A 23,290-nucleotide genomic window follows, 5' to 3' on the forward strand; every position below is an offset into this window, starting at 1 on the left:
ATGAGGAAGCCTGGGGCAAGGATGGAGGGTCCAGCTGAATGTCAGAGGCCCTGTTTCTCCTCTGGCCCAGGGTAGGGAGTAGACAATACACCAAGTTCCAGCTCTGCCATCACTGGACTGTGCCCTATACTGAGTCCTCTGTCTGGGCATCGATTTCCCTGTCCAATTAAAGGCAAGTTGTCATTAGATGACCAATTGAACCTCTCCAGCTCAGTCTCTGGCCGAGGCAGCCCTAAGCCATGGTGTCCCTCCCCACCGGTTTCAGCCAGACCTGCAGGTTAACCTGAGCAGTGCTGCGGAGGGAGCCTTCCCCACCAGGGCAGCATATCCTGGGCTGTCTCATTTGCTTCCCTGAAGGACAGAGGTCAGGCAGGTGGCATGGTTATCAGGGGTCTTGGGTAACAGATGTCTATTTGAGAAATTTGAGGGGTAGCAAAGCCTCAGGCCCAGCCTCTGCCATCTCTTCCTGCTTTCTCCCCCCAAATCCAGTCCCCCTGCAGGCTGTGTCCCCATCTATGCACACACCTCTGTGGTCCACCAAGACAGTCAGCCATCCCCTGCTCCTCTCTGTTCTGCAGCAGCAGCAGGAACTTCCTCTTGACACACCCCTTCTAGGCCCAGCTCTGTTTGGAGTTCTCCTGGGAGGAGGGGGAGGAGCACAGGGGCTCATCCCTCTCTTTTGTGCTGCCTCTCCCTCCCACTTCCGCTCCCTGCACTGCTCCCCGTGACCTTTCACCCCTCCCTTGGATGTCCTTCAAAGGCAGCTCTTGGGGTTAATAACTTTGGCTGGCAGCCCCACACAAAGCCAGGGCCGGAAACCATTGTCCCAAGGACAATGGCTGAGCAGCCCAATAATGAGGCCTCTGCAGTGTTGTCTGACGTCCTATGTTGCCCTGGCGAAGGAGGAGGGGTGCAGGGCTACTCTGCCCTTGCCTCCAGGAGAGGAATTATTCCCTTCATCCACGGTGGGTCCTCCTGAGGAGGCACCAGCCTCCTGCACCCTCCAATCAGCTGCATTTCATGTAGGGTGGATGTCACCCAGAGACACCCCCAATGCACACACCACTCTCCAGATCATTGTTCTGCTCCCCTGGTCCAGGTGGGAGCACCTCACAGTTTAGCAATTGATTGGTTCTGGCAAATCAGTAAGGTTGGGAAGATCTCAGCCTGCCACCTGACAGCAAGCATGTGACACTTTCTGGAGCCAGGCCACCCCCTCCTTCCTAGCTGTGAGACCCAGGGAAGTTGGGCAACCTCTCTGTGTCTCTGCTTAGGCAGGGGTAGTTGGGAGCCAAGGGGACGGTGCTCAGAAGTCACCTCAGAGGTGGTGTGACCGCGGGGGCAGCCGTGCCCTGGCCACGCTGTGGTGAGGAGGACTACTCTAGCTGTGGGAATGGCCCTTCCTCAGTTATAATTTAACTTCTTTTTATGCAGGTCCTGCTTTGTGTCTCAAACCAGACTGTGACTTAGTCAGAAGGATACTGTGTCACATGCTGTTCTTCTGCCTCTCTGCTCTGCCCTCTGCACAGTGCTGGGCACTCAGGGTCCCAACGAGGCCACAGGACACGGCTGCTGAGGCCTGAGGCTCTCAAGCCCTGCTGTCCATTCAATGCCTGGAAGGGGCCTAAAAATTAACCAGAAATTTTGAACTAATTAGTATAGACTGTGACATAAGGACTGTGTGTGTGTGTGTGTAACTTTTCACCCACACGTAAAGAAACACTGATTTGTATTGTTAGAACACTTGCTGCCATCATTATGCCTGAGCACAGCCCTTCTCTGGGAAATGGGCTCTGATGTAAGACGTTCTTGATGTCCTTGAATACAGTGTTCTCCTTTCTTACAGCTTCACTGTAGGGAGATGATTTAGGTTTAGGATAGTTTTCTTTTTAGATCAACTTGATTGAGATATAATATAAATATACTAAAATGCATCCATGGGAAAGGTACAACTTTTAACAAATGTATACCTCTATACTGTATAAATATTTCTCCAATCAAGATACAAAATAATCTGTCATCCCAGAAAGGCCCAGTGAACACGAGGTTTTAAAGTCTCCATGTGGTTTTGAGGTACCACCAAGTTTGACACTCCTGTCCCATGGCCTCAGCTCTGGACCCATAGAGATGGTGTCTGGGACATGCTCCTCACTCTTCAGCATGCATAGCATCACCTGGTTCAGCAGGGCTTTGACAAGGACTCTGAGATAATTGTAGGAGAGGCAGAAGACAAGGCAAGTATCATGCCCGAGGGTGGAGAGGAGACACTGCTAATGGAAACTGAGACCCTTTTCATAGAGGAATTGGGGAGGAGGTGTTGGGGACATGGCTTCCCAGATAGCTGGCACAGCCTCACTGCCAGCACAACCTCACTGCCGGTGCAACCTCACTGCCAGGACAACCTCACTGCAAGCACAACCTCACAGCTGGAACACAGGAGACAACAGTGTGGTTCTCTATTCAGGTTCCTCTTAGGACCGTGTGTGGAGTTCCACCTTGGGGAGCCTCACCAGAGTATGTGTCTGGGTGGTCTGAGAATCAGGCATCACAAGTACTGGGCCTTGGAAATGCTTGGCTTAGAGAAGAGAAGGTGTTTGGTCTGGGGGCCCAGAGGCCATGTTCCAACATTAGTGAGCTATCTTGCAGAGCTGGTTATACTACGGTATTTGAAGAGAAGCAGGTTTCATGTCACCCTTGGGAAGAAGAGGGTTCTAATAACCCTCCTGAGACTTCGTCACCTGAGGAGAAAGGATTTTCAGTTCCTGCATGTGGACAGCTGAGACTGGATGAGGACAGAGATGCCAGATGTCCAAGCTTCCTACCCACTCCCTGAGAGTCCACCAGGGAAAGCCAGCTACCCTGCTGGCCACGTACCCATCTTCATGCCTGGGGTACAGCCCCAGAGTAATTTCCCCTGTGGCTACTTGGCTGGGCACTGTTACAGATCCACACAAAGAATTCAATGGCCAGCCCTGACTGGATAGCTTGTTTGGTTGGAACATTGTCCCAAAGTGCAGAGGAATAGATTGATTTTGTTTCTCTCTCTCTCTCTCTCTCTCTCTCTCTCTCTCTCTCTCTCTCTGTAAAATTAAAAAAAAACAAAAACAAAAACAAAAACACACAATTTTAATGGCCGGAGGCAGGAACACAGATGACAGTGTCGGTTCAGGAAAGAGGAAGGCAATTCAGGGCTGCATCTGAGGAGTCCTTCTGTGTCTGAAAAAGTAGGTCTGGAATTTAAGTCAGAGGCTGGTGCTAAGATTATAGAAATGAGAGTTAAAAGAGCAGAGTGAGCCCTGGCCGGTTGGCTCAGCGGTAGAGCGTTGGCCTGGCGTGCGGGGGACCCGGGTTCAATTCCTGGCCAGGGCACACAGAAGCGCCCATTTGCTTCTCCCCCCCCCCCTCCTTCCTCTCTGTCTCTCTCTTCCCCTCCCGCAGCTGAGGCTCCATTGGAGCAAAGATGGCCCAGGCACTGGGGATGGGTCCTTGGCCTCTGCCCCAGGCGCTAGAGTGGCTCTGGTCATGACAGAGCGACGCCCCGGAGGGGCAGAGCATCGCCCCCTGGTGGGCAGAGCGTCGCCCCTGGTGGGCGTGCCGGGTGGATCCCGGTCGGGCGCATGCGGGAGTCTGTCTGACTGTCTCTCCCCGTTTCCAGCGTCGGAAAAATACAAAAATAAAATAAAATAAAATAAAAGAGCAGAGTGAGGCCTGTCTAAGGTCATGAGGCTCCTGATTGCTGTAAGTTGAATGTCTCACAAGGACCAGCCCCAAGCTCTGGCTCAGCCTGCCCCAGCCAGCTGTGTGCTCGGGGGTGTACTGAGGGGACGTTTCCTCTTTTTGCACGATGGTGATATTGTCCTCAAGATAGTTAAGTTTCTTCCACCTTAGAAACACTAGAATTAGTGGTTTTAAGGATTTAATCCAAATTCCCATCCAGCGTTGGGAATCAGGCTGAGCAGAACCACCTCAGGGGAGCGGTGGGGTCCGTGTCCAGCGGGCCGGCTGTGGTCATCCTGCTCAGGGGAGCGGTGGGGTCCATGTCCAGCGGGCTGGCTGTGGTCATCCTGCTCAGGGGAGCGGTGGGGTCCATGTCCAGCGGGCCGGCTGTGGTCATCCTGCTCAGGGGAGCGGTGGGGTCCATGTCCAGCGGGCCGGCTGTGGTCAGCCTGCTCAGGGGAGCGGTGGGGTCCGTGTCCAGCAGGGCCGGCTGTGGTGATCCTGCTCAGGGGAGCGGTGGGGTCCGTGTCCAGCAGGGCCGGCTGTGGTGATCCTGCTCAGGGGAGCGGTGGGGTCCGTGTCCAGCAGGGCCGGCTGTGGTCATCCTGCTCAGGGGAGCGGTGGGGTCCGTGTCCAGCAGGGCCGGCTGTGGTGATCCTGCTCAGGGGAGCGGTGGGGTCCGTGTCCAGCAGGGCCGGCTGTGGTGATCCTGCTCAGGGGAGCGGTGGGGTCCGTGTCCAGTAGGGCAGGCTGTGGTCATCCTGCTCAGGGGAGCGGTGGGGTCTGTGTCCAGCAGGGCCGGCTGTGGTGATCCTGCTCAGGGGAGCGGTGGGGTCCGTGTCCAGCAGGGCCGGCTGTGGTCATCCTGCTCAGGGGAGCAGTGGGGTCCGTGTCCAGCGGGCCGGCTGTGGTCATCCTGCTCAGGGGAGCGGTGGGGTCCGTGTCCAGCAGGGCCGGCTGTGGTGATCCTGCTCAGGGGAGTGGTGGGGTTCGTGTCCAGCGGGGCCGGCTGTGGTCATCCTGCTAAGGCCCTGAGCAAAGGGAGAGTGGTGGATAATAAGGATGATTTGAGGCAGAGAAGAAAAATTGGATTGTCCCCAGTCCCTTCAGTCAAGCATTAAGGAAATTTTGCAAGCCTGCCAGATGTTTTCTGCCAATCAGACCAGGAACATCCCCATAGATGCTTGCAGGAGTGGCCTGGCCTGTGTTCCACGATGCAGGAACAACTGCTGGGTAATTGTGCAGACGTGAGGTGAGATGCACAGCTGTCTCTAGAGCAAACTCATAAGAAGATGTACTTCTGCTATCAGCTCACAGCCAAATGAGGAGACAGGTTTCAGGTCCTAGCAGCATAACCCACAGGGCTCATCCATCACACTGCATTCTGCCCCTGCTCTCTGTTGGGAGGGCAGATCTTCCCCCTCAGCTGGCTCCATGGACAGTGAAGGAACATTGCTTAGATGATTGGTTCATCTCTGCAGCTCAGATCATCACCCTGAAAAGAGCCTGGACCTCAGTATGAGTGCCTTCTTAGGAGATAATGAACAACTAGAGGACATGCTGACCAAGAGACCTACAGGATGCTGAGTGCATGCAGCCTTCAAGGTAGAAAAGCCAGGATTGGAAATGCCTCTCTCCCCAGGTACTCTTTCCCACTGATTCATATTGGCTCCAGAACACTTCTTAACCAACATCCTAGTCAATGGAGTTCCCATATTTGATGAACCCTTGGCCATCTCTACACTAGAGGGTTAGTCCCAACACTAGCAGATGACTTTGGGTTTACTTATAAGATCTGTTTCCTCTGGCAATTGCACAGGACAGGAACATTATGGGTAATACAAAATATTTGATGGTATCCATTGTTAACATTCGTACCCAAGTAAGTTCACAAATAGTTCTTTAGAAATTAACTAAAAATGTTAGCAATGATCACTTTTCTACTTAATTTCTTCAAAGAGTAATATGAAATCACATGGAGATTTATATAATTTGGGTTGACAGTCAAGAAAATTTCACATAGCAGGCACTTATCAAGTATGTTTGAGTGACTGAACACATGGATGGAGAATGAATAAAACTGAAGATCTTCCAGTTTTTCTCAAGATTACCAATACTCTGCATTGCTTCTTGAAACCTTAGCGTTACTTTGAAAACCTTTGTCAAGTGACAGCCATCCTTCTATTGACTGCAACATGTTGGTGATGAAGTTTTACCATAGAAATATTTCCATCCCTGCACACCAAGCCACCCACCCTTCGCCTTTTCTTTCTGGGAATCACAGCCCCCTCAGAGTGGAGCTTTGCAAAAAGGGTGCACCAAACCCCTATGAGGTGAGAGCCATAGCTGCCCCATGGGCTGGGTACACGGGGACAAGGTGGGCTGGCCTGCTGAACGCTGAGCACATTGGTCATTAACTTTGTAAACTGACTTTCTGAACAACTGTAGCTTTGGTGTGGTCTATGTAGCTTTGGTTTGCATTCACTTAACTCTTTTCTGACACTTTTTCTTCCTTAATTGTGTTTGCTTTGACTTATTGTAATATCAGGGTGCAGCTCCTGAGATGCTCTGCAGGGCTAGCAAGAATGTGCTGTGAAGTTCAATATAAATGAACCACAGGCCAGCACAAGGGCCACCTGCATGGGGGCACACTCAGGCCCAACCACAAGGGTTGGGTATTTAGGTGAGAGCCATCAGCACTGGATCATTGTTGCCCAAGAACTTCGGGTGACAGGCTTCTCTCTCTTTTCTGCCATCCTTGTCCCTGACCTGGGCTACAAGAACAGCAAGTTGAATCCTAGTCAGTAGGCTTGAGGGGTGGGGTGAAGGAGAAAGCGCACTTTTCTCCGAAGGCACTAGATATCATAGAATTCCATGTGCCTGAAGGGTACTAAGGGGCATCTAGTCCAATGTTCTTATTTCTGAAAAGAGCAAACTGGCCCCAAGAGAGGAGGAAAGCCATGTGATGTGAATAGAGGTCTTTTTTTCTTTTAAGTGAGAGGAGGGGAGATAGTGAGGCAGACTCCTGCATGCACCCCAACCAGGATCCAACAAGCAACCATGTCTGGGGCTGACGCTGGAGTACCAAGCAATTTTTAGCCCTGGAGGCTGATGCACCTGGACCAACCGAGCTATACTCAGTGCCTGGGGTCATGCTCAAACCAATTGAGCCACTGGCTGTGGGAAGGGAAGTGGGAGAGAAGGGGGAGAGGGAGAAGAAGAGAAGCAGATGGCTGCTTCCCCTGTTTTCCCTGACTGGGAATTGAACCTGGGATGTCCATACGCTGGGCCGACACTCTATCCACTGAGCCACCCACCAGGGCCAACAGAGGTTATTTTTGAGAAACCAGGACTGCAATCTGGGTCTCCTTACACCTATGCCTTTGCTCGGCCCACATGCCACGCTGCCCCAGGTGAACAGACGATGCCAGTTGAAGGTCTCCCTGGGAACATCAGCAGTCTCTTATGAAACCCTGGACCCTCGGTATCAGCCAGGCAAACTGCAAAGCTGATGGAATTGGCCTTGGGTTTTTGGGTAAACGCCATTTTATCATCACCCTTTCTAGTCTCTGCATTCCTAAAGAACTGGAACATTTTGTACGTTTCAAAATAGTTTTAAATTATTTAGCATTTTATTTATCCTAAAAACAATTTTGGGGCAGAACTATTATTTCCATTTTATAGGTGGGAAAACCAAAACCAAGTCTGCAGACAGTAAGTGGCTGCCCCCCGCCCCCACCCCGCATGTCCTCACACTTCTCCTTCAGGCGTCCCCTGGTTCTCCTCACCCGTCAGCTGCATGAGATCTCCTATACAGATGGTCAGAAACAGCTTCTCGAAGGGGGAAGGAAATAAGGATTAAAATCTATTTTAAACCTTAAGACCTGCCCTCATTTGGACTTTCATGCCCTGAAGTAGACATCTGCTTCCTTCAAGGAGTTTAAAGGTCAAGGACTGATGGGGCAGGGGAGAGTGATTCATGTTATGCACTGAAAATAAGTAATAGTCTTATTACCACAATAACTTGGGTTTGAGGCCAACCCTGTCACTTAAAAGCTGTGTGATTTGGGGAAAGTTACTTAACCTCTCTGAGCCTCTATTGTTCATACAAAGATTAGCATGTGGGCAGTGTACGGAGGAGAGTATCTGGGATTGGCACCTGTGGAGGAAGGAAAGGAGGGGCACTGGGCAGAGGGAGAAGCAGAACTGCGTGGTACTGCTGCAGACCTCGGCATTGCACCAAGTTGGGGGAGCCTTTAAAGCCCTGTATCAACCACTTGCTGGATGTGCAGCTTGACCTTGGGTGAATTGGCTCTCTCCAGGGAAGTCTGAGACCTGGGAATAGAGTCCTTCAGTCTGTAAGGGGGACAGGTGACAAAGACAGTGTCCACTACAATGCTTGCAGGGCTGTTCTGAGAATGCCTGTACCACTCAGGTACCAGGACAGAGAAGGTACCCAGTCGGCCTCAGGTCCTTCTTCTTCCCACCTCTTGTTCCTGGTTAAGAAACCTCTGCCCAACTTCTGGGTAAACCTACAGGGAGAAGAATCCCCAGACCTCAAGAGACCTTAGGGGACCGGGAGGCAGGAACCTCACTGGACACCCGACCTGATCAAGTTCCTGTGGGGCATGGAGGGTGTGTTTGTGATGTGTGTGGTTTGTGTGGTGTGTGTGTGTGCATGTTCTCTGCCAAATCACCTATAAGCACCCCAGCACAGAAACCATGTCCAATCTTTCATCTTTCCCCAAATAGATCCTTTGCTTAGTATTGTAGGTTACAATGGCACTTTGCTAATAAGATTTAAATCTATTTGTCTTTTATTTGCTTCAAACCATGCTATATAGCGCACCATTTCAGTTGAAGAGATTTAAATGGCCATAGGAGGCCTACAATACCCAAGCACATAGTTTACCCTAAGACCTCAATGGGACCATGTGATGTAAGCGCCATGCAAACTGGAGAGGTAGGCAGAGTCCTCGGGAAGGGCTTCCGCCAGCCCTGGCACTATGCAAGAACCGTGAGGACAACATCACTGCAATGTGTGGAGTGGAGGGAGGCTGATGCAGCACTGGTTACAACCTTAATCCCGAGAGCCCTACGTGGTGGGCACTGTCCTCTCTGCCTCCCGCAGATCCAGACCTGCAGTCAAGCCACATGCCCAAGCTGCCCGGCGCATAAGTGGCAGAACTCAGTTTTAGGTCCTTCCTGGGCTCCAGCGCCTTGCTCTTTTGCCAGAGGTTCCCTCTTTTCAGGGAATAGAGGGTGAATCTGGGGTTCCTGTGGAAAAAGAAAAAGCAGGATTGTGAAACGGTAAAATAGCCCAGCAGCCCACAATAGAGCACAGTGGGGCAGGGGATGGTGACCCCCTTCCTGAAGTGGGGGTGAGATGGGGCTGAGGAGAAGTCAGCCAGGAAGAAGTTCAGGAGCTGAAGTAAGTTTGTGAACAAGACTGAGCATCGGTCCCGGGAGACCACTGCAAATAGGCTGGAGCCGCAGGCAATGGCAGTAATCAGTGGTTCGCTGCTCACCAGCAGCCAAGGTGGGCTGATGAAACGCTGGCCAAGGTCAACTCGGTGCCCCACTTCCGAACGGCTGCTCTGCCAGCTCAGGCTTGCGGTCCAACCCAGGGGGAGGGTGTCGGGGGGGGGGCTGACTGCCTGCTCAGTCACCCAAAAGGCTTTTATTCCTCTTACATAACACCTCAGCACTTTATCTAATTTATTTATTTATTTATTTATTTATTTATTTATTTATTTATTTGGGGAATAATTTACATACAGCGCTATATTAGTTTCAAGTATACAACATAATGATCACCACAATATGTCGAGTCAACACCTGGCCCCACGCACAGTTACAAAAATGTTTTTCTTGTGATGAGAAATTTTAAGATCTACTCACTTAGCAATATATATTATTAACTTTAATCACCATGTCTTATAATTTTATAACTGGAAGTTTTTACCTTTTTGCCCCCTTTATCCATTATGCCCTCCCCACCCACCGCCTCTACCCATGTCTCTGACGAGCACCACTCTCTCCTCGTTTTCTATGAGCTCAGTGTTTCCCTAACGTTCCATATGTAGATGAGATCATATACCACTTGCCTTTCTCTGCTTCACTTATTTCACTTAGCTTAATGCTTCAAGGTCCAACCATGTTGTCATATGTGACAGGACTGCTTTATTATAGCTGCATAATATTCCATTGTGCATATGTACTGCATCTTCTTTATCTATCACTTTATAACATCTCAGACTCCCCCTCCCACCCACTGTATGAAGGCACATGTGCCTGCATGCCATCCAACAGGGACTGTGGGAATGTCTTCCTTGGTGTACCAGTTGCCTGAAATCTGTGACATGACTGACAGGTGTGCTCTGCCGGAGTATCATTCTTCTTCTCAACCCTCAGCCTGATTTTTTTTACCTGGAGATGCCCACTCTGTACTGCTCACTTTATGCTGACTTCTGGCTCCAGATCCAGTACTCTGCTCTCTGTTGTAGCCTGTCACCGCTCCAGCTGGCCCCTTGATGGTTTTTCTCTAGGGCTCACCTTGGGTTCTCTCTGTATGGGAGCCATACCATTTGGGCTTTGTCTACTCTGGACTCTGTGTAAATTACTCCTCAGATAAGAGCCCAGACATGTACATGTCAGTCCTAGACTGAGAGGGACAGGGGGGACAGGGGCTTAGAAGGAAGAAGGCTGCCAGCAACATCCATACTCACTGCCCTGCCTAGCCTTTTTCTTGAGTCTACTCATCTGTAAAGTGGGACATTCATTTCTACCTTCTAAGTTGTTGGGCAGTGTTTGCAAAGGGTGTCGTACTGAGATTACTGAGACTGTAGGCTCCATTGAGGGCTGGTGGTAGAGAAGCTGAGAAAGGAGAGGCCAGCTACACCAGAAAGACAGACAGGAACACAGGGGACCCAGGCACAGGGGACACCTTAAGGGATGGAGACAGTTCTGGGAAGTATCACTGTCACCACTGCTGCCTCAGGCTTGCATGATCTCATTTGTCACAGACTCTGGGACCTGCACACTGGGAGCTCACTCCAACTCAAGTGTTTGGGAGCTTGGTGTGGATCCCAGAACAAGACTGACATGACCAGCACTCTTTAAAATTTGGGTGGCCTTATCTCCAACAGATCTTCTCCACGATTACAAGACTGCTTCCATCTTTCAGAAGGAAGATTGAGAGTCACAAAAGAGCTCAAGAATCTGGACCTTCTGCATAGAAACAATATTATAAATCCTTGGAATGCCCACATCAGCCATGCAGAGTGCAGCTAAGATCCTGCATGTCGACAGTGACATAACCCTCGCATCAGTCACATCACTGCTGTGTTAGTAGTTACATGCTGCATCTCAAAGGTGGGTAGACTGTTTGCATTTACTCCAAATGCTGACCTCTTAAAGAAATAGAATCGCCTGGGGGAAGCTAAATGGCAGACTGTTGGGGAGGCCCTGATGTTCAAGGACTTTATGACATCTAACCCACTCTCCTCATTGATTCAGACCAGTCCCTTAAGCACTGCTTGCTTTTATCAGTCATGATTAAGGTGAGCTTTTGGATCACAAATAGGATGACTAAGGGAGAAGCGAGCAAGAGAGGGAGGAATGATGAAGGAAAAGAAAGCATATAATGTCTTTATTTTTTCTAATTTTTTATTGATTTTAGAGAGAAGAAATGGAGAGGGGGGAACATGGATTTGTTGTTCTAATTATTTATGCATTCACTGGTTGGTTCTTTTTTTTTTTTTTAGCAAGAGATAAAGATAGAAGAACAGACAGAGACAGAAAGACAGGAAGGGAGAGAAATGAGAAGTATCAATCTTTCATTGTGGCACCTTAGTTGACTACCTTCTCATGTGTTCCTTGACTGGGGGGCTCTAGCCAAGCCAGTGAGCCCTTGCTCAAGCTAGCTATGGCAACTATGGGGTCATGTTTATGATCCGACGCTCAAGTTGACAACCTCGTGCTCACGCCAGATGAACCCACACTCAAGCCAGCGACCTTGGAGTTTTGTACCTGGGTCCTCAGTGTCCCAGGCCAACGCTCTATCCACTGCACCACTGCCTGGTCAGGCCATTGGTTGATTTTCGTATTTGCCCTGACCAAGGATAGAACCTACAAACTTGGGGTATCAGACAACACTCTAACCAACTGAACTACCCAGCCAGGGCCCAGATTTCTTTAAAGACACCAAATAATAGCTGATTCAATAAACATAAGAGTTTAGGGTCTTCTGCACTAGATCCTGAAGGAGAAAAGCAAAGAGCAGGAAGATGACATTACACTCAGGGGCAAACACTGAGGTACTGTCCATGCAGGACACCCTGGCTAGGTGGATCAGTGGTGGGCGGTGGGCAGCTGGCAGAAGAAATGCAATGATTGTACACTCAGGTGTTTATAATTTGAAATTATATGAGGGTAAGGGTCACATGTTGGGGGAGGGCATAGTGGTGATGGGAGTAAGCTGTTTGCCTCTTAATATTATTATTATTAGGTGGATGTCATGTACTTTATGTTAATTTATTGATTAATTTTATTTCTTCACCCAGCACATACTAACTGAGCTCCCACTATGCTCTAGTTCTTGGGTTACAGTGATGAGTGCAAACAGACTATCTCTTTTTGCAGGCAGGAGCTTGTAGTCTAGGGGAGGGGATAAACACGAGTCACATAATCACAGAAATGCAAGGAAAGCTGCATCAGAGATAGATACGGTAAAATATGGTCTTTAATGGAAGAGTTTGACCCGGTGGATTCTGCTGCAAGCCTTCTTTGAGGAAATGAGCCTTCTCTTGAACAGAGACCTGAATCACAGGAGCCACATGGACAGAGAGTTGAGAAGAAGCAAGGATGACAGCAAGCACAGAGGCTGCGTGGTGGGAGGGAGCCTGGTGGGACAGTGGTTTCCAAAGAAGGTCAGAGTTGCCAGAATGAGATAGGAGGGGAGCATGGGGAAAGTGAGACTTAGGAGGGTGGCCCATCCAAGTGTTACAGAGAAGGAAATTGAGGTTTAGAGAAGTAGTGGTTTGAACCACATCAGACACCTCAAAAGAATGGGCCTGCAGTCAGTCTTCATTGCTAGAAAAGCCTGTGTCGCTGTTGGGGTGCTTTGTGTGTTAGGGACTTTTTTCAATGTGAGTGCTTGGCAAAGACCTTCTTATTATAGCTCATTAAAGCATTAACAATATTATGCATCGCTAATGAAGCATCTAGAATACACACATACTACCATGATTTGTCTTATACTAATATGAACAGTAATTAAATATGTACATAATAACCAGTCATTCCTTGTTTAACTACCAAGCATATGTTTCGGGAAGCTTTCTGGTTAGTGACACCACACTGGTGAGAATGAGTAGTGCCCTGTTAAGTCGAAAAGCACATCTCCTGTAGCTGGGCAGTTGTCCCGGCACAGCTGTCTGCAATGCTGTGGAGGGTTGCATATTCACAGGCATCATCTGTCTGCAAACAGACATGCTCTAGAAACACATCTCTAAACTGATTGGATGACTCAAACAGTAACCTGAGGAATCTTCCAGAACCAAATTTGATGCATTCACACATTCATCTAATAAGTTTTCTTTCTTTTATTTTTTAATTGATTTTAATTTATTGTGCTTACATAGATCCAAGTGTCCCACCAAATATATCTCCCTCCCCCCACTCCCATGTTCCTCTTGACACCCCCTTTGCCCCCTCCCCCCAACACCCTCATCCCTTACCTTCAGGATTTTCTGTCCTGCTCTTTATAACCTTGTATATATAATTTCATTAATCTCTTTCCCTTCTGATCCCAGCCTCTCATCCCCTTTTCCTCTGACCGCTTTTCCTCTGGTCCCTTTGATCACACCTCTGCCTTTATTCCATTCCTCAGTTCACATTGTTCATTAGATTCCTCATATGAGTGAGGTCATATAATATTTTTCTTTCTCTGCTGGCTTATTTCACTTAGCATAATAGTCTCCAGGTCCATCCATGTTGTCGCAAAAGGTAAGATTTCCTTCTTTTTAATGGCCCCATAGTATTCCATTGAGTATATGTACCACTGCTTTTTAATCCATTCGTCCACTGATGGACTGGGCTGTTTCCAGATCTTGGCTATTGTAAACAATGCTGCAATAGACATGGAAGTGCATTTCTTCTTTTGAATCAGTGATTTGATACTCTTAGGATATATTCCTAAAAGTGGGATAGCTGGGTCAAAAGGCATTTCTATTTTTAGTTTTTTGAGGAATCTCCATATTGTTTTCCACAGTGGCTGCGCCAGTCTGCATTCCACTAGCAGTGCAGGAGGGTTCCCGTTTCTCCACACCCTGGCCAGCATTTATTATGTATTGTTTTGTTAGTGAGCGTCATTCTAACAGTTGTGAGGTGGTATCTCATTATGGTTTTAATTTGCATTTCTCTAATGCAGTGGTTCTCAAAGTGTGCGCCAGAATGCACTAGTGTGTCCTAGATTTCCAGATGCACCCTATGTTATTCCAGAGAAATATGTGCCTGTTGGGGACCAAAAAACCAACAGGGTTTTTGGAGTTTAGGTTTTGGGGGGACAGAGGTGTGGGGAATTGGCTGTAACCTGACAGTCTGCCCAACCCCCCACCGAACTTGCCTGATTAGGTTGCAAAAGGCTGTTAAGCTGTGGTACTGGATTGTTTACACTACCCCCCATGTTCCCGGGAAAGACTGGAGGCAAGTTTCTTCTATTTTTTGTTTAGTATAAAGTTAAGATGATATGTATGGTGGGGGTTTTCTGCACTTGGTAAAAATTCTTGGGTTGCCTTGGAAACGTGATCAGAGACCATTGATTTGCTCATGGCCTCACTTTGTCCTATAAATAAAGCAAAATGCGGTTTTTGGGCTCACTTTGTTCTTGCCAGCAGCAATTACAGGGCCCTCCCAACCCTGTATTTTCTTAATTCTGCATATTTTATTAATTTTGCACCATTTCCACTTGGGAGTTGGAATTACTAGCTGCGCTGGTTCACGGCATGTACCCAGATATAAAAATAAATAGTTCTCAAATATACCATTTCATTATGGAAATACTGCTCTTTTTGCTAACATATCATCATTATATTTATTATTAACACATCAATTATGTTATTTTTAGGTAAATACACCCAAATAAAATGATAGATTTTTCAAAAAGAAGCATAATATTAAAGAATTTGATTCTGGAAGTGAGCAAAAGTTAAGTGTAAATAAAATAAGACTTGAAGGCTAACGGGCAGAATTTAATTTATAGCATTTTCCATCACTTAACACTGAACAATACGATTGGATTAGAAACCCATTCGTGGAAGCTTCAAGAGATTTTGGTTTAACATTAACAGAAGAAGAACTGGCAGCTATATCCACTGATCGTGGATTGATGATTAAACATAAGGAATTGTCTCTTGAAGCCTTTTAGATTTCTATAAGGAAGAATGTGTGGCAATATCTAAAAAAGTTTTGAACATTTTATTACAATTTTCAGCATCCGATTTGTGTTAATTAGGTTTTTCTACCCTCAACACAACTAAGTATAAAGAGAGGAATTCTACAAGGTATTGACAAGGAAATGAAAGTTTGTCTTTCAAATATATGCCCAAACATTGAAGAAATCTCTAGGACACATTAGGCTCATGTTTCTCATAAACACAAGAATGAAAAAGTTAACACATTTGTGCCAGGACCTGCCAAATTTACTAAATCTTACTAAGAATGTATCTATATATATATAAAAAGATAACTTTTTTGTTGTTTATTTATTTTTAACTCCTCTTTTTTATGAATTCTAAAAAGTGTAACTCAAAAAATGTAACATAAAAATGTTTTTTAATGTCAGAATAAATTTAATTTTGTCATATTTATTTTGTTTAATTACTATAAAAGCACACTTGGGATTTATATTTTTTCTTTAATATGTGACTTAATTATTATAACGTATTTCTCAGAAATTTGTATATAGTGCACCTACAATTATTTGTAGAGTTTTAAATGCATCCCAACTTCAAAAAGTTTGAGAACCACTGCTCTAATGATTAGTGATGTTGAACATTTTTTTATATGGCCATCTGTATTTCTTCTTTGGGGAAGTGTCTATTCAGTTCTTTTGCCCATTTTATGATTGGGTTGTTTACTTTTCTGGTGTTGAGTTTTACGAGTTCTTTATAAATTTTGGTTATTAACCCCTTATCAGACTTATTGTCGAATATGTTCTCCCATTGTGTGGTGTGTCTTTTTATTTTGTTCATATTAATAGTCTTTAGCTGTGCAAAAGCTTTTTAGCTTGATATAGTCCAATTTGTTCATCCTGTCCTTTATTTTACTTGCCTATGGAGATAAATCAGCAAATATGTTGCTGCAAGAGATGTTGGAGAGTTTACTGCTTATGTTTTCTTCCAAGATGATTATGATTTCACGACTTATATTTAAATCTTTTATCTATTTTGAGTTTATTTTTGTGTGTGGTGTGAGTTGGTGGTCTAGTTCCATTTTCTTGTAAGTACCTGTCCAATTTTCCCAACAACGTTTGTTAAAGAGATTGTCTTTATTTCATTGTATGCTTTTACCTCCTTTGTCAAGTATCAATTGTCCATAAAGGAGTGGGTTTATTTCTGGTTTCTCTGTTCTGTTCCATTGATCTGTATGCCTGTTCTTTATTTTATTTTTTTTCAGAGACAGAGAGAGAAGTCAGAGAGAGGGATAGATAGGGACAGACAGGAACGGAGAGAGATGAGAAGCATCAATCATTAGTTTTTCGTTACGACACCTTAGTTGTTCATTAATTGCTTTCTCATATGTGCCTTGACCGAGGGGCTATAGCAGACCAAGTAACCCCTGGCTCGAGCCAGTGACCTTGGGTCCAAGCTGTGAGCTTTGCTCAAACCAGATGAGCCCACGCTCAAACTGGCAACCTCGGAGTCTACGAACCTGGGTCCTCTGCATCCCAGTCCGACGCTCTATCCACTGCACCACCACCTGGTCAGGCTGTATGCCTGTTCTTATGCCAGTATCAAGCTGTTTTGAGTACAATGGCCTTGTAGTATAACTTGATATCAGGAAGTCTGATACCACCGACTTTATTCTTTTTTTTTTAAGATTGCAGAAGCTATTTGTGTATTTTTTTTTTTGGTTCCATATAAATTTTTTGAATATTTGTTCTATTTTTTTGAGGTATGCCATTGGTATTTAAATAAAAATTGCATTGAATTTATAAATTGCTTTGGGTAATATAGACATTTTAATGATGTTTATTTTTCCTATCCATGAACACGGTATATGCTTCCACTTGATTATATGTTCCTGATTTCTATTATCAATGTTTTATAATTTTCGAGTGTAAGTCTTTAACCTCCTTGGTTAAATTTACTCCTCGGTACTTTATTTTTTGTTGTTGCAATAGTGAAGGGGATTGTTGTTTTGTTTCTTTTTCTTTCAGACAGTTCATTGTTGGTGTATAAAAATGCCACTGATTTCTGAATATTAATTTTACATCCTGCCACCTTGCTGAATTCATTTATCAGGTCCAGTAGGTTTTTGTCTGAGACTTTAGGGTTTTCTATATACAATATCATGTCATCAACAAATATTGATAGTTTTACTTCTTCTTTTCCAATTGGATGCCTTTTATTTCTTCTTGTCTGATTGCTGTGGCTAGGACTTCCAGAACTATGTTGAATAAGAGTGGTGAAAGGGGGGCACCCCTGCCTTGTTCCTGATCTTAAGGGGATTGTTTTTAATTTTTGCCCATTGAGTATGATGTTGGCCGTGGGTTTGTCATAGATGGCCTTTATCATGTTGAGGTATGTTCCCTGTATTCTCACTTTGCTGAGAGTTTTGATCATAAATCGGTGCTTGATTTTATCAAATAGTTTTCCTGCACCTATTGATATTATCATGTGATTTTTCTCCTTTTTGTTTATATGATGAATCACATTGTTTTGTGAATATTGTACCAGCCTTGCCTTCCCAGAATAAATCCCACTTGATCATAATATATGATTTTTTTCATGTATTGCTGGATCCGGTTTGCTAATATATTGTTAAGAATTTTAGCATCTAAGTTCATCAGGGATATTGGCCTATAGTTTTCTTTCTTTGTAGTGTCTTTGCCTGGTTTTAGAATGAGGATTATGCCCACCTCACAAAAGGGGCTTGAAAGTCTTCCCTCCTCTTGAATTTTTGAGATAGCTTGAGAAGGATAGGAGTTAGTTCTTCTTTGAATATTTGGTAAAATTCACTTGTGAAGTCATCTGGCCCAGGACTTTTTTTTGTTGGGAGTTTTTTTGATAACTGTTTAAATCTCTTTTGATGTAATTGGTCTCTTTAGGTTTTATGATTCTTCCAGATTGATTTTTGAAAGGTTATATGTTTCAAGGAATTTGTCCATTTTACCCAGGTTGTCTAATTTTTTTTGGCATACAGTTCTTCATAGTATTTTCTTAAAATCCTTTGTATTTCTGCTGTGTCAATTGTTACTTCTTCATTCTCATTTCTAATTTTATTTATTTGAGTCCTTTCTCTTTTTTTCTTGATGAGTCTGGTTAAAGGTTCATCAATCTTGTTTACTTTTTCAAAGAACAAGCTCTTGGTTTTACTGATCTTTTGTATTTTTTTTTTTTTGCCTCTATGTCATTTATTTTCACTCTAATCTTTATTATTTCCTTCCTTTTACTTCCTCTGGGCTTTGTTTGTTGTTCTTTTTCTAGTTCTTTTATATGTAGAATTAGGTTGTTTATTTGGACTTTTTCTTGCTTCTTAAGGTATACCTGTAATGCTATGAACTTCCCTCTCAAGACTGCTTTTGCTGTGTCCCATAAATTTTGAGTTGTTGTATGTTTATTTTCATTTGTTTAAAGGAAATTTTTATTTCTTCTTTAATCTCATTGCTAATCCATTCATTATTTAATAACATGCTGTTTAGTCTCCAAGTGTTTGAATGTTTTTTTCAGTTTTTCTATTGTAGTTGATTTTTAGTTTCATGCTATTGTGATCAGAGAAGATGCTTGATATGATTTGAATCTTCTTAAATTTATTGAGACTCATTTTGTGTCCTAGCATGTGGTCTATCCTAAAAAATGTACCATGAGCACTTGAAAAGAATGTATATTCTGCTGCTTTAGGGTGAAATGTTCTGAAGATATCTATTAAATCCAGTTGATCTAGTGTGTCCTTTAAGGCTGCTGTTTCTTTGTTAATTTTCTTTCTTGAGGGTCTATCCATTGATGTTAGTGGGGTATTAAAATCCCCTATTATTATAGTATTGCTGTTGATCTCACCCTTTACGCCCATCAAAATCTGCTTTGTGAATTTAGGTGCTCCTATATTAGGCACATAGATATTTATAATGGTTATATCTTCCTCTTGGGTTGCTCTCTTTATCATTATGTAGTGACCTTCTTTATCCCTTACTATAGCCTTTGTTTTAAAGTCTATTTTGTCAGATATAAGTATTGCTACCCAGCTTCTCTTTCATTTTCATTTGCATGAAATATTGTTTTCCATTTCTTCACTTTCAGACTGTGTCTCTTTGGTTTGAGGTGGGTCTCTTGTAGACAGCCTGTGTATGGGTCCTGTTTACTTATCCATGTAGCTACCTTATGTCTTTTGATTGGAGCATTTAATCCATTTACATTTAAGGTTATTATTGATATGTAGTTGTTTACTGCCATTTAATTCTTTAAATCTACATTCTTCTTTTACTAGATTTTTTCCCCTTTGTTCTGTTTACAGCAAGTCCCTTAACATTTCTTGTAGCATTGGTTTGGTTGTAATGAATTTCTTGAGTTTTGTTTTGTCTGGAAAGCTTTTTATTTCTTCTTTAATTTTAAGTGATAGCCTTGCTGAATAGAGAAGTCTTGGTTGAAGGCTCTGGTTTTGCATATTTATTGCCATTTACATTTAAGGTTATTATCGATATGTAGTTTTTTATTGCCATTTTATCCCTTAAATCTACATTCTTTTTTTTTCTAGATTTTTTCCCCTTTGTTTTGTTTACAACAGGCCTCTTAACATTTCTTGCAGCATTAGTTCTGTTGTAATAAATTTCTAGAAATCTTTCAAATTTTTATTTCTTATTTGGTCTGAGAAGCTTTTTATTTCTCCTTCAATTTTAAAAGATAGCCTTGCTGGATGAAGAAGTCTTGGTTGTAGGCTCTTGTTTTGCATTACTTTGAATTTTTCTTGCCATTCCCTTCTGGCCTCTAGTGTTTCTGTTGAGAAGTTGGATGCCATCCTTATGGGGCTCCTCTGCTTTTTTTTTTTTTTTTTTTTTTGCAGCTTTTAGTATTTTTTGTTGTCCTTTAATTTTGGCATTTTAATTATGATGTGTCTTGGTGTAGGCCTCTTTGGGTTCCTCTTTAATGGGACTCTCTGTGCTTCTTGAACTTGTGTGACTTTTTCCTTCATGAATTTAAGGAAGTTTTCAGCCATGATTTTTTTCAATCAGGTTCTCTATCCCTTGTTCTTTCTCTTCTCCTTCAGGAATCCCTATGATGCAGATGTTCTTTCTCTTCGTGTTGTCACAGAGCTCTCTTAGAGTTTCCTCAGACTTTTTTTTTTAAAATAAATTTTTATTAATGGTAATGGGATGACATTAATAAATCAGGATACATATATTCAAAGAAAACATGTCTAGGTTATTTTGTCATTAAATTATGTTGCATACCCCTCGCCCAAAGTCAGATTGTCCTCCGCCACCCTCTATCTAGTCTCTGTGCCCCTCCCCCTCCCCCTAACTCTCTCCCTCCCTCCCTCCCTCCCTCCCATGTCCTCCCTCCCCCCACCCCTGGTAACCACCACACTCTTGTCCATGTCTCTTAGTCTCGTTTTTATGTTCCACCAATGTATGGAATCATGTAGTTCTTGTTTTTTTCTGATTTACTTATTTCACTCCGTATAATGTTATCAAGTTCCCACCATTTTGCTGTAAATGATCTGATGTCATCATTTCTTATGGCTGAGTAGTATTCCATAGTGTATATGTGCCACATCTTCTTTATCCAGTCTTCTATTGAAGGGCTTTTTGGTTGTTTCCATGTCTTGGCCACTGTGAACAGTGCTGCAATGAACATGGGGCTACATGTGTCTTCACGTATCAATGTTTCTGAGGTTTTGGGGTATATACCCAGTAGAGGGATTGCTGGGTCATAAGGTAGTTCTATTTTCAGTTTTTTGAGGAACCACCATACTTTCCTCCATAATGGTTGTACTACTTTACAGTCCCACCAACAGTGAATGAGGGTTCCTTTTTCTCCACAGCCTCTCCAACATTTGCTATTACCCGTCTTGTTGATAATAGCTAATCTAACAGGGGTGAGGTGATATCTCATTGTAGTTTTGATTTGCATTTCTCTAATAACTAATGAAGCTGAGCATCTTTTCATATATCTGTTGGCCATTTGTATCTCTTCCTGGGAGAAGTGTCTGTTCATGTCCTCTTCCCATTTTTTTATTGGATTGTTTGTTTGTTTGCTGTTGAGTTTTATGAGTTCTTTGTAAATTTTGGATATTAGGCCCTTATCTGAGCTGTTGTTTGAAAATATCATTTCCCATTTAGTTGGCTGTCTGTTTATTTTGATATCAGTTTCTCTTGCTGAGCAAAAACTTTTTATTCTGATGTAGTCCCATTCATTTATCTTTGCCTTCACTTCTCTTGCCATTGGAGTCAAGTTCATAAAATGTTCTTTAAAACCCAGGTCCATGAGTTTAGTACCTATGTCTTCTTCTATGTACTTTATTGTTTCAGGTCTTATATTTAAGTCTTTGATCCATTTTGAATTAATTTTAGTACACGGGGACAGGCTGTAGTCGAGTTTCATTCTTTTGCATGTGGCTTTCCAGTTTTCCCAACACCATTTGTTGAAGAGGCTTTCTTTTCTCCATTGTGTGTTGTTGGCCCCTTTATCAAAGATTATTTGACCATATATATGTGGTTTTATTTCTGGGCTTTCTATTCTGTTCCATTGGTCTGAGTGTCTATTTTTCTGCCAATACCATGCTGTTTTGATTATCGTGGCCCTATAATATAGTTTAAAGTCAGGTATTGTAATGCCCCCAGCTTCATTCTTTTTCCTTAGGATTGTTTTGGCTATTCGGGGTATTTTATAGTTCCATATAAATCTGATGATTTTTTGTTCCATTTCTTTAAAAAATCTCATAGGAATTTTGATGGGAATTGCATTAAATTTGTATATTGCTTTGGGTAATATGGCCATTTTGATTATATTTATTCTTCCTATCCAAGAACAAGGAATATTTTTTCATCTCATTGTATCTTTTTCGATTTCCCTTAACAATGCTTTGTAATTTTCATTATAAAGGTCCTTTACATTCTTTGTTATGTTTATTCCTAGGTATTTTATTTTTTTTGTTGCAATCGTGAAGGGTATTATTTTTTTGAGTTCGTTTTCTAATATTTCATTGTTGGCATATAGAAAGGCTATGGACTTTTGTATGTTAATTTTGTATCCTGCGACCTTACTGTATTGGTTTATTGTTTCCTAATAATCTTTTTGTGGAGTCCTTCGGGTTTTCGATGTATAGGATCATATCATCAGCAAAAAGTGATACCTTTACTTCTTCTTTTCCGATATGGATGCCTTTTATTTCTTTGTCTTGTCTGATTGCTCTGGCCAGAACTTCTAGCACCACATTAAATAAGAGTGGAGAGAGTGGACAACCCTTTCTTGTTCCTGATTTAAGGTAGAAAGTCCTCAGTTTTATGCCGTTTAATATGATGTTGGCTGATGGTTTATCATATATGGCCTTTATCATGTTGAGATATTTTCCTTCTATACCCATTTTGTTGAGAGTCTTAAACATAAAATTGTGTTGTATTTTATCAAAAGCCTTTTCTGCATCTATTGATAAGATCATGTGGTTTTTGTTCTTTGTTTTGTTGATATGGTGTATTACGTTAACCGTTTTGTGTATGTTGAACCATCCTTGAGATTCTGGGATGAATCCCACTTGATCATGATGTATTATTTTTTTAATATGTTGTTGTATTCGGTTTGCCAGTATTTTGTTTAGTATTTTAGCATCTGTATTCATTAGAGATATTGGTCTGTAGTTTTCTTTCTTTGTGCCATCCTTGCCAGGTTTTGGTATGAGGGTTATGTTGGCCTCATAAAATGTGTTTGGAAGTATTGCTTCTTCTTCAAATTTTTGGAAGACTTTGAGTAGAATAGGAACCAAGTCTTCTTTGAATGTTTGATAGAATTCACTAGTATAACCGTCTGGGCCTGGACTTTTATTTTTGGGGAGGTTTTTAATAGTTTTTTCTATTTCCTCCCTGCTGATTGGTCTGTTTAGGCTTTCTGCTTCTTCATGACTCAGTCTAGGAAGGTTGTATTGTTCTAGGAATTTATCCAGTTCTTCTAGATTGTTGTATTTGGTGGCATATAATTTTTCATAGTATTCTACAATAATTCTTTGTATATCTATGATGTCTGTGGTGATCTCTCCTCTTTCATTTTGGATTTTATTTATTTGAGTCCTGTGCCTTTTTTCCTTGGTGAGTCTTGCCAAGGGTTTGTCAATTTTGTTGATCTTTTCAAAGAACCAGCTC

The 23,290-nt window shown here is 43.3% G+C and overlaps 1 long non-coding RNA gene across 1 annotated transcript in view; it reads left to right on the plus strand.

Moving 5' to 3' along the window:
• The first annotated feature begins 10,877 nt into the window (after positions 1-10,877).
• The window catches only part of LOC136328841 (uncharacterized), a 33,247-nt gene continuing 20,834 nt past the window's right edge, over positions 10,878-23,290 (plus strand). Inside the window, exon 1 of the long non-coding RNA XR_010730102.1 lies at positions 10,878-11,091. This is a non-coding gene — a long non-coding RNA (uncharacterized lncRNA). The remainder of the gene's footprint in view (positions 11,092-23,290) is intronic.

The sequence above is a fragment of the Saccopteryx bilineata genome, chromosome 3 (genome assembly GCF_036850765.1).
Source record: "Saccopteryx bilineata isolate mSacBil1 chromosome 3, mSacBil1_pri_phased_curated, whole genome shotgun sequence".
In the NCBI taxonomy this organism is placed as follows: domain Eukaryota; kingdom Metazoa; phylum Chordata; class Mammalia; order Chiroptera; family Emballonuridae; genus Saccopteryx; species Saccopteryx bilineata.